At 36.1% G+C, this 12,098-nt stretch overlaps 2 pseudogenes; both read left to right on the forward strand.

Annotated features, from left to right (window-relative positions):
• The first annotated feature begins 780 nt into the window (after window positions 1-780).
• Window positions 781-1,581, forward strand: LOC127869920 (transmembrane protein 104-like; annotated as a pseudogene).
• A 1,415-nt stretch (window positions 1,582-2,996) lies between these two features.
• On the forward strand, window positions 2,997-4,226 carry LOC127869921 (transmembrane protein 104-like; annotated as a pseudogene).
• The last annotated feature ends 7,872 nt before the right edge of the window (window positions 4,227-12,098 follow it).

Raw genomic sequence — 12,098 nt, forward strand, 5'->3', positions numbered from 1 at the left:
CGTTAAAACTGCTAACGAAATGTCCCTTTTTATCATAAATTTCTAACACACAAATATCATAATTGCTACATATTACGGCCTACGGTTGCGAGAGGTGTTTTTACTTGAAAAAATACATGATTATCCATAGCTCAGATTTAAAGAATATGTAGATGTCCACGAATTAATATAAACTCATGAATATATTTTTATCAATCTTGCTATACATGCATGAAGACCAAGATAATTGTTTGCGATGTTTGCAACCGAAGAACGAACGAGGGTAAACTTGCTCACAACTGTTCTACAGGCGATGTCTAGCTCTTAACTGCTCTCCTGTATAGTTGAGTGCATACCATATTTGTGTCCATATGAGGGAAGGTTTCACCACAAAGTTATATTTTCTTACACCCATTACCTTACAAATAACAAAGAATACCACGGAATCATTAAACGAAACCAATTTTGTATTTAAGATTTTGTTTGTATTTAAGTTTCCGTTTTTTTTCCTGTGCTGATACGGTCATAAAAGTTGTACTCGCTTAATTTTGTTTGACTATGTACCCTTTTTCAGATGAAATTAAGTTAAAAAGAAATACAATTAATAACTGTCATATCCACAATATCTACAATTATTACATTTTGACAATTTCTGCAATCTATCTTCCATTGGGACTACTTTCTCACATGAAATAAAGATTCCTTATATGAAAAAACGAAATCCACAACAAACATACAAATAACAACAAAACAAAACACTGCAATAGCAGTTGATTATCATAGCGTTTCAAACCGCAAATAATGTTCTATTTATTTGGAGCGTTCGGAATGATGATCGTGCTTGCCGTGATACGCATCTCCAAGAAGCAAGGACAAAGTCGCCCATCCGTGGCGAGCATAGGCGGTGTACCCAATCTGTTCGGCGTTTGTGTGTACGCATTCTTGTGACACCACTCGCTGCCGTCGCTCATTACCCCAATTAGAAACAAGTCCAAGCTGTACAATTTGCTGGCAGCGGACTATTTGTTGATCCTTCTCTTTTACGTTCTTGTCTCGTTTACGGGTATTTACGCCTTTCAGGAGATAGATGACCTTTACACGCTGAACGTCTTTCAGCCAGATGTGTGCGACGAATAGAAATCCATTACTCGAGTGAAATTCATACAATACTTTCTCGCCTTATTTCCCGTATGCATGCTTAGCACAAACTCTCCTATCATCTCCATTACATTACGTTACAATCTGAAAGCGATATGTTACAATGAAAAAAGACCGTACACATTATTCGTGGACCGAATAGTCTTTTCCCTGGTTGCGCTCATTCCTCTGTTTGGAATTGCTCTTGCGTCCAACAAAGTCGAGTTCCTAGTCGAAATTACCGGCTCCTATGCAGGGGCTGGTATCCAGTATATAATCCCGGCTTTGCTCGTGTTTTACGCCAGACGTCAGACGATGGCCGATGAAAACATGCACCGATCTCCGTTCCGCGGCTATTTGTGGATCATTTTTGTATGCGTTTGGGCCGTCCTATGTATGATTTTTGTCACCGTGAACCACATTATTAGTATCGAAAGACTTATCAAAATATGCATCGTATTTTAAAGGTTTTCTTTGTTAAATATTGCCTTTGTTTCATAGACAAATTAGACGTTTGCATTCACGAACTTGTTTCGGGTAATACCATGCTTATTACCATGTATATAGTATTACGGCCTACGGTTGCGAGAGGTGTTTTTACTTGAAAAAATACATGATTATCCATCGCTCAGATTTAAAGAATATGTAGATGTCCTCGAATTAATATAAACTCATGAATATATTGTTATCAATCTTGCTATACATGCATGAAGACCAAGATAATTGTTTGCGATGTTTGCAACCGAAGAACGAACGAGGGTAAACTTGCTCACAACTGTTCTACAGGCGATGTCTAGCTCTTAACTGCTCTCCTCTATAGTTGAGTGCATACCATATTTGTGTCCATATGAGGGAAGGTTTCACCACAAAGTTATATTTTCTTACACCCATTACCTTACAAATAACAAAGAATACCACGGAATTATTAAACGAAACCAATTTTGTATTTAAGATTTTGTTTGTATTTAAGTTTCCGTTTTTTTTCCTGTGCTGATACGGTCATAAAAGTTGTACTCGCTTAATTTTGTTTGACTATGTACCCTTTTTCAGATGAAATTAAGTTAAAAAGAAATACAATTAATAACTGTCACATCCACAATATCTACAATTATTACATTTTGACAATTTCTGCAATCTATCTTCCATTGGGACTACTTGCTACTTGCTGTAAAATTGTAATATTTTAGTAATATTTCATTTTTTTTAAATCTAAGTTTTCCCATTTTCCACATTGCGATACAACATATTAATCTTACTTAAAGGCAAGTCCTAGACTGATATATTCCTCAATTTGGTCTAACACTATATAAGATAACACTATATAAGATTTCACGTTCGTGTTCCTTTAGTGTGTACATTTTCGCAGGTAGGATACGTACTGCCTTTTATTGTTGACAGAGTTCAAGTCTTTTTGTTTGTATGTATGTTTGTTTTTATGACCCCGGTAGGGTGGCATATAGCAGTTGAACTGTCCGTCAGTCCGTGCGTCTGTCCGTGCGTCCGTCCGTGCGTCCGTCCGAAAACTTTTACATTGTTCATAACTTTTGCAATATTGAAGATAGCAACTTGAAATTTGGTATGCATGTGTATCTCATGGAGCTGTTCATGTTGAGTGGTGAATGGTCAAGGTCAAGGTTATCCTTCAAGGTCAAAGGTCAAATATATGGCTTCAAAGCGGCGCAGAAGGGGCCATTGTGTTTCTGACAAACACATCTATTGTTTAATTCTTCTTCGCCCACGTTCGGACGTATGGTCATCGCTACTGGTTTTCATCTGGGTCTGCTTTGAATATTGTACTTTGACTCATTCCACGAAAAACACAAAGTATTACGACTGTCATATTTTGTTTCTTACGCGAATCTTGAAATCTTTTTATGTCAATGCAGGCCGGGTTCTTCGTTCCACTGGGCGGATTCACGTTCTTCAATGTACAGAAGACCAAATACCTGCAGTACTTTACCTCGCTGTCTCGTTGGATTGGTTAGTGAATATTTGTAGGGATATTTGAAAGCAGTCTTCTGATTATGTGGCGAATGTAAACTTAGTTAAAAAATATACCGTTAAACGGCTGTTCAAACGGATTGAAACTAAGTCATTAATTCAAAACTAAATGAGTTAGTGTAATGACCAATGTTAGCAACCAATACGTAAATGCCACGTATTAACTTAGATTGCATTACATTTGATTTTCTCACATGAAATGAAGATTCCTTATATGAAAAAACGAAATCCACAACAAACATACAAATAACAACAAAACAAAACACTGCAATAGCAGTTGATTATCATAGCGTTTCAGACCGCAAATAATGTTCTATTTATTTGGAGCGTTCGGAATGATGATCGTGCTTGCCGTGATACGCATCTCCAAGAAGCAAGGACAAGGTCGCCCATCCGTGGCGAGCATAGGCGGTGTACCCAATCTGTTCGGCGTTTGTGTGTACGCATTCTTGAGTCACCACTCGCTGCCGTCGCTCATTACCCCAATTAGAAACAAGTCCAAGCTGTACAATTTGCTGGCAGCGGACTATTTGTTGATCCTTCTCTTTTACGTTCTTGTCTCGTTTACGGGTATTTACGCCTTTCAGGAGATAGATGACCTTTACACGCTGAACGTCTTTCAGCCAGATGTGTGCGACGAATAGAAATCCATTACTCGAGTGAAATTCATACAATACTTTCTCGCCTTATTTCCCGTATGCATGCTTAGTACAAACTCTCCTATCATCTCCATTACATTACGTAACAATCTGAAAGCGATATGTTACAATGAAAAAAGACCGTACACATTATTCGTGGACCGAATAGTCTTTTCCCTGGTTGCGCTCATTCCTCTGTTTGGAATTGCTCTTGCGACCAACAAAGTCGAGTTCCTAGTCGGAATTACCGGCTCCTATGCAGGGGCTGGTATCCAGTATATGATCCCGGCTTTGCTCGTGTTTTACGCCAGACGTCAGACGATGGCCGATGAAAACATGCACCGATCTCCGTTCCGCGGCTATTTGTGGATCATTTTTGTATGCGTTTGGGCCGTCCTATGTATGATTTTTGTCACCGTGAACCACATTATTAGTATCGAAAGAATTATCAAAATATGCATTGTATTTTAAAGGTTTTCTTTGTTAAATATTGCCTTTGTTTCATAGACAAATTAGACGTTTGCATTCACGGACTTGTTTTGGGTAATACCATGCATATTACCATGTATATAGGATTAGATATTACTTTTTTGGTTACACGTTCAACAGTTCTGTGTTAAAGAGACGCAGTCGATACAATGCAATCAGGGCAATTATTAGTCTAGCCAAGATGAAAATTACGGAAAAGCCTAAGACACTAGTAATTCTGCTGTTCGTGAAGCCTTAGCCAAGAGATAAGCTGCGCTCTTTCTAGCTAGATAAACTTATATACTTGCCCTCATTTTGCCGTAATTGCTATTAATACTTACGTGTAATAATCGTATGCTTTAGCAAATTTATTATGTAATTAAGTTTCGCAAGTATGGACAAAAAACAAACAAACAATAGTAGACATAGTTATGAAATACCGTAACTCGTTCTTCAAAGACATTTTAGCTAAACCTTTATGTGTGTATTAAAATAAGCTATTTGATAGCTATTTGTAATATGAACGCAAAATAGAAGCATTGGATGCTAGGTTTATGTGCAATTGTATTACGTTTACAAAAATATGTCTCATGTTTAGGTTTATTGTCCCCTACCGGTGAAACCGGAGGGGATTTATGGTTTGCGCTCTGTGTGACTGTCAGTCTGTCCCTCACACTTTTATGGATCATGCGATAACTTTAAAAATTCTTCATCTTTTTTCATGAAACTTGAAACATTGATAGATGGCAATATGGAGATTATGCATGTCATTTCATTTTGTTCTTAGGTCAAGAATTCTGGTTGCTATGGCAACAAAAAATAAAATAAAATAAATACTAACAATGCTGGAGTTTCACCGTTAGGGGACCATATTGATTGGCAATCTCTTGGTGATTTTAGTTTTTATTTTTCCTTCTATTTTTATTAATGTAAACTGTTTTAAATCATTTTGAAGTGACACGTTTACTTATTGAGATATATAGAGAATAACAGGTTACTGTCCCATCGTTTTGTAATATATCAGGCAAGCCTCGTGGGATAAACTTAAGTACACAATCACACTAACATAGTATTCTCTATATATATATGCAAAAAAGGCACGTATATAGTATGCCATCCTATCTTCGGTTAAAACAACATTTAGGTAAGTACACGTTATTAAAGCACATCTAATATCTAAACACGCACAAATGAATAGATTAAATATAATAAATATGCAAAAACGTCAAGTACTGTTAATAACCTTGACATTTATGTCACGTGAAACATTTTGAAAACCCCACAGACAAAATAAATCTAATAACGCCTACATTCATGTATACAGTCTATGACATCCTTTCTTCAGTTAAAACAACGTTTAGGTTAGTACACGTTATAAAGTACATGTAATATCTGAAGACGCACATATGAAAGATTTTGGAAGTGAAGCGTTCGTTAATGAAACTCTTACGCACCAATTTAGCATTCCTGGGTCGAACATGCAAGTATTATATCCAGGACCGTGTGTCAATAGATTATAAAATATGAGGCGGATTACAGGACATAAATATAATTACCAATTACTAATTATGAATTATTCGAAATACTTCAAATGGCGGAAAGCGAAGTGTAAACAATATTAAACGATAGATTGCCTCGATTCTTTACATGAATTTAAAACACAAACATTTTTTCCCCCAAAAAACAAACACCCGCCCGCATTTAAACGGCTTGCTATTGCATGCCCATTCATTTAGCTCATACTCTAAGGCACATTTTTTTTTCTTCGCATGATTCTTACTCATCCATCCAGTCATATACCTGCTCAGTATGCATGCACGTATGGGCCGTGCTCTGTGAAAAGGGGGTTTAATTCATATGCATACAGTGTCGTCCCAGAATAGCCTGTGCAGTCCGCTTTTTTTCTTTCCGCTTTTATGAGTTTTTTCGTTTCAAGAAAGTTTCTTCTTAGCAAAAATCCAATTTAGGCGGAAAGTGTCGTCCCTGATTAGCCATTTCGGACTGCACAGACTAATCGTGGACAACAATTTACGCGCATGCATTAAACCCCTTTTTCACAAAGCATGGCCAATATCATAGGGATACTGCACGTTTTCGAGGGCATGATCATCTGCGGGCGCTCGAAAAATCCGTTTCGGAACGGATTTTGAGAGCGCCCGCAGATGATCATGTCCGAGAAAATGTGTATTTTCGCTATTATTGCATAAACAAATCACACATACCAAAATAAATTAAAATAACATTAAAAAAAATAAGTTTTGTTCATTCGACATCGACAACATAATTCGATTATTTCAATACAGTTCAGTGTTGTGTTTAACAAATGCCTCACTCGGTGATCATCCGAAATGACGAGGCTTTACCTTCGGATAGGCAGTTTTCGATTTAAAATGTGATTAAACAGTGGAGTGATGCAATTTGAAAGTTGAAATGCAGCCGCGCAAAGTAAGAAATGAATAATTATTTTGGAATTTACAGCAGGAACGTTAAAGGTACATTAACACTTACATTTACAGCAAAGTCTTTTGAAAGTGTTGAGTAAATAACCTTAACTTCATTGACGTTTCCAATAAAATAAAGCTCTTGTCAAGAGAGTGCAGATGGTATAATTTGAAAAGCGGATTGAAATAGTTATTATCCCTGCATGCATGAGGAAACTGGTGCTTATTCAGTTCCCTATTTATGCTTTGAAAGTCGTCGAAGGCTGGAGAAGGGAAGTAACTGCGCGTGGATCAGATTATGGATATAATAAACACATAACAGGGCTTGAACGGCAGGTGAATCGCCTTGTTAATACATGATTTCTCCCGTTCAAGCCCTCCTTTTGCCAAGTTTCTGCACCCCGCCAGAGGGCATTATAGATAGAGTTTATGCAATAATAAAGGTTGTTGCTTGCACGACAAACATTGATATGTATTTTTGTATTTTTGTCATCAGTAGCTACCGTTGACCTCACTGTCTTGTTTAGTTAATAAAGCTATTTGAAGTCGACGAACACACGTGTAAAGGTTCTTCGAAGGATGACTTTTCATCTAGTAAGTAGTTGTTACATACTATTTCAAATTGGTTTATGATGACAAAGAATATTACGTTTGCAATCACCTATGTTAAAATTATGTAACAGCTGTGAATGATCGCTTTATAAAAGAACAAAATTATATTGTCAGAAATCGGTCGGCCTCCAAATCGTCTATTCTAAGAATGCAAACAACACATTTTATTGTGTGTGGAACTACTCCCGGCAGTAAATCACGTGTCACTTTATGAGAAAAAGAGCAATTTACAACACTTGTCAGTTCGAATAATATAAGTACTCATAGTGTTATGCAAGTGAAGGATTGCAAAGGAGTCATAAACAAGTGTTGGAATTGACGCATTTGCCAAAAACACGTTTCTTAAGAATAATATTTATAAAGTGTACCGGTAACTTGCATTCTAAGGCGTTATCTGTCTATTCCACAATGTAATGGAAATAGTATTAATGTATCTGTGTTTGTTTTACATCAACTATGCTAGACGTAATTAAAAGTGTTGTTCTGCAGGTTCAAGGAGATCGTACTAGATTCTGCCATCATAGTCATTTTGAAGATGAGTACTAATACACTATTTTGCTCGGAAAATCGTATTTATTGCCTAAACTCTTCAAAATGAACAAACTGGAATGCAAAATATGTTTATATTATACTAATATTATTAAGTTCAACATCGTGTATTAAAATAGAGTTTGTCCGAACCTTGAAGATAATACGATACAATACATGGATTTATGTAAAACTTTAGAGAAAGATTGGGCAAATCTAATTATCGACCCTACTTTTTATATTTTGGAAACACGACGATATATATGAAAAAGCTCAACGCATTGCACGGTATGGTACACGTTATTGTTTTGTTTACTTTAAGCATTACCTGAAATCAAGAAATGAAGTACAATTCTTGACACATTAACTGTTATTTCAAAAGAAGCGAAGGAGTTCAAAACTCAATCGCTTTAATTATGCAGCATATAATGGAATTCAAACGCTTGAAGAATCCAGCATTTACTGACATTCCGGTATTTATGTATTATTTAAATAATTTATCAGAAAGGATTTTTTTTCTATCCAGAATATGTTCGTCTTTTTTTTGAAAACCATTTATTGCATACTTAACGAAGCTTCTGATTGGATTTCAAATATTGCATCGTTCTGATCTCCAAAGTTATTGCAATTTACGTGTTTTAATGTTAAACAATTTATACGGCTCTTGAACATACCTAATTATAAATACCACACACTTGCATTGGTAGGAATAAAAGCGCATTTAAATCAGAAACGTTATCTGCATACAATCAAATTATTAATCAAATTATTATTAATAATAAATGAAACAACATTTATATTATTTATATTATATATCATAGTGATCCGACTAATAAATCGAATACTTTAACGCGCTGTATGCATACGTTGGGTCGTACAACAAGTTGCATTAACAAATTTAAATAATAATTGTACATTCTTTGTTTGACGAACATTTTGAATCGTGTGTACAACGACTGGCAAATTTTATTACAAAATATCCTTTGGGCAACGATTGTCGTTTGTTAGCATTTTCAAAAAGGATGTGTATTACGTCAATCCTTTAAATGACTGATTCTGTAAATTACCGATAATCAAGCAGTTGCATTTTGAATAAAACTCACATAAAATATGCAATTCGTTTACAAACTAACAGTGTTTGTTGAATTGTGAAATAGCATGTACAGTGTGCACCCCATCCTGTATATCAAATGTAAGTTCACAGTAAGCGACCGACAACTTAATATTACAGTATTACTTACCATACTTCAAAACAGTAAACATACATAGAGTACTATTTTCCCGAAGAGTGATGTTCGGGATTATTATATATGTTAAGCTCTTTACAACCAGTTTTTAATAATACGTGGACTCATGAATCGAAGGATTATACCAGTTATTGAAAAACGAATTATCGTTTGCATTTTATTATTATCAATCTAGTCTACGCACCATTAATTATTCCCATATGGTGTATATTTATGAACTATGTTTTATTCTGACATATTGATAGCTTTTGCATGCACTGTTCACTACTCATAAATGATGTTTTCTTCTTGAAATTGCATGCCGCAATTTTTTGTTCGATTAGTCTTTGAACAGTATTTAAAAACACAAAAATCCCATATTAATATCTGAAATATAACGTATTTAAACTAAATATCAAACAACGGCCACCGGAAAAACTTTGCGAAACCGAAATTTCGCAAACTTAAGTACCCTTTTTCTTAAAGATTTGCTACTTTGAGACATAGTATGCGATAAAAGTCTTATCGTTGATTAATAATTGGTTATTTTCACTCAAAAAACGCGTTTTCTTCACTATGAAATTTATAAGCAAAGTTGGGGTTCCCATGGGTTTTGTGCATTATCCCATGGGATTTTCGATTTTCCCATGGGATTTTTTCTCCCATGGGATTTTTTTTCTCCCATAATTTGCAAATGGGAGAAAAATCCCATGGGATTTTGAACATTTAAAAAAACGTGTTTTATTTGCGTTTGCAAGTATTTTAACGTTATTTAAGGACTGTATATTGGTTTTATGCCAATTATATATAAAAATATTTAGTAATAAAAAAATCCCATTTTAAAATGGGAGAAAAAAATCCCATGGGATTTTTTTCTTATTTTGGGAGATTTATTCATGAAACTTTCAGAAACATCATATTTTATGAAATGATGAACAACTACGATATTTTAATGCGTTTAGTCGTGTTTAAAAAAAAAAAAAATCCCATGGGATTTTTTCGCCCATGGGATTTTTTTCCAATGGGATTTTTTTCCAATGGGATTTTTCAGTTTCGTAAGCCGAATAATTTCTTAATGCGAAAAACAACAATAAAGGAAATAATAATTATAATTTTGAATAATAAATTGAATAATATAAATAACATGAATATTTTTAAAATGAGTTACAATTAAAGGTTTATGCTAGTAGAACTTATCATTTCTTGTTCGAGCAGATGGTTGAGTCCAATTGGTGAGTATGCCAGCTTAGAACCAGTATAAATGCATCGCAGACAGACAACGCTGTCATACTGTACACACCGCTGAGTAACAATCTTTATTGCATTTCATTTTGCAACAGAAAATGAACTCCGTAGTATAATTGATCTTATATATGCCCTCTGCTTTTGAAAGCGTGCAACACATTAACATAACAATAAGTCCATGCCAAAAATCTATGTGCAAATTCCATTCAAAGCTATATACACATTATAAAGGTCAGATGACCCGCGTCATGCGAAAATGGGTCTTATGTCATATGCGGCCGAAGTTGGTCCATCCTAGCTTGTCCAACCGCGCAGTCTGGTCAGGTACTACGCTGACTGATATATAAAGTCAAGCCATGATTCGTGGTCTCATATCCAAACTCGGTAGCTCCTGTGCGAAACTTTCACCGGAAACGACGGCACCGAGACGGGCGCTCGAACTTTGCGGATGCGCGTTATATGTTATATATAATAGCGCGATGTGTTTTTTCTTGCCTCGAATTAGTAAGCCCAATCAGCGTTTTATTGTGTTCTTTGCTTCTACTATTAACAAGAACTTCAACTGATACGAACATTAATTTTATTTTAATATGTTTATTTAATGCTCGGAAAACTCATTGTATATTTAGACTACTACTTATAAAACAAAGTCGGGTTTTCAACATCTGTTTACGGCATAAAAATTGTTATTCCAAACCAGATTTTACGCACTTTACTGTACAAAATACCGTTAGGGCCACCGTGGTTACTCATTAAAATCCAGAGGGCGAGAATGCGAGAACGCGAAAGTACGATGACGACAGTGCGACAATACGATGGCGACAATGCGTTCGTACGATTGCGAAAACGCGCTAGTACGATGACGACAATGCGACAGTGCGACAATACAATGGCGGCAGTGCGATAGTACGGGGGGCGACAATGCGATAGTCATATCGTACTGTCGCCGTGGTATCATCGCAATGTCGCCATCGTTCTATCGCATTGTCGCCATCGTATTGTCGCACTGTCGCCATCGCATTTTCGAATTGCCGCCATCATACTATCGCGTTATCGCATTGGCACCATCGTACTATCGCACTGTCGGCTATCGCCATCGTATTGTCGCACTGTCGTCATCGTATTTTCGCACTGTCGTCATCGTATTATCGCACTATCGAACTGTAGTATTGTCGCCATCGTACTATCTCACTGTCGCCATCGTATTGTCGCACTGTCGTCATCGCACTGTCTGATTGTCGTCATCGTATTATCGCGATCTCGCATTGTCGCCATCGTACTATCGCATTGTCGCCATCGTATTGTCACCCTGTCATCATCGTATTGTCACATTGTCGCCATCGTACTATCGCGTTCTCGCGTTCTCGCTCTCTGGATTTTAATGTGTAACCACGATGGCACTAACGGTATTCCGTAATACTGCTAAAGCACAGTATGATTAGGTCACTCCCAATGCTCAAATCTCTATGTCTATTTTAGTAACAACACATGTCTATGGAAGGATATTTAGGTAAAAGTTACATCATTCGTGGTGAATATTTACATTATGACTGATGCTTATTCTAATTTGCTTTATGACAATTCCAACATGCTTGTTGTCTATTCGTTTATACTTGATGATTGCTGCAACATTACATCATTCATGAATAATATTTACATTATGCGTGATGTTTATTCTAACATGCTTCATGACAGTTCCAACATGCTTGTTCTCTATCGGTTATACTTGATGATTGTTTCAACATGCTTGGTGACTATCCAATGTTTGTGTGTTCATTATTCCTGAAACCAGTCATAATCGGTTTTGCCACTAAGCGTCATTA

This window comes from Dreissena polymorpha, chromosome 2, assembly GCF_020536995.1.
Source record: "Dreissena polymorpha isolate Duluth1 chromosome 2, UMN_Dpol_1.0, whole genome shotgun sequence".
Taxonomy (NCBI): Eukaryota; Metazoa; Mollusca; class Bivalvia; order Myida; family Dreissenidae; genus Dreissena; species Dreissena polymorpha.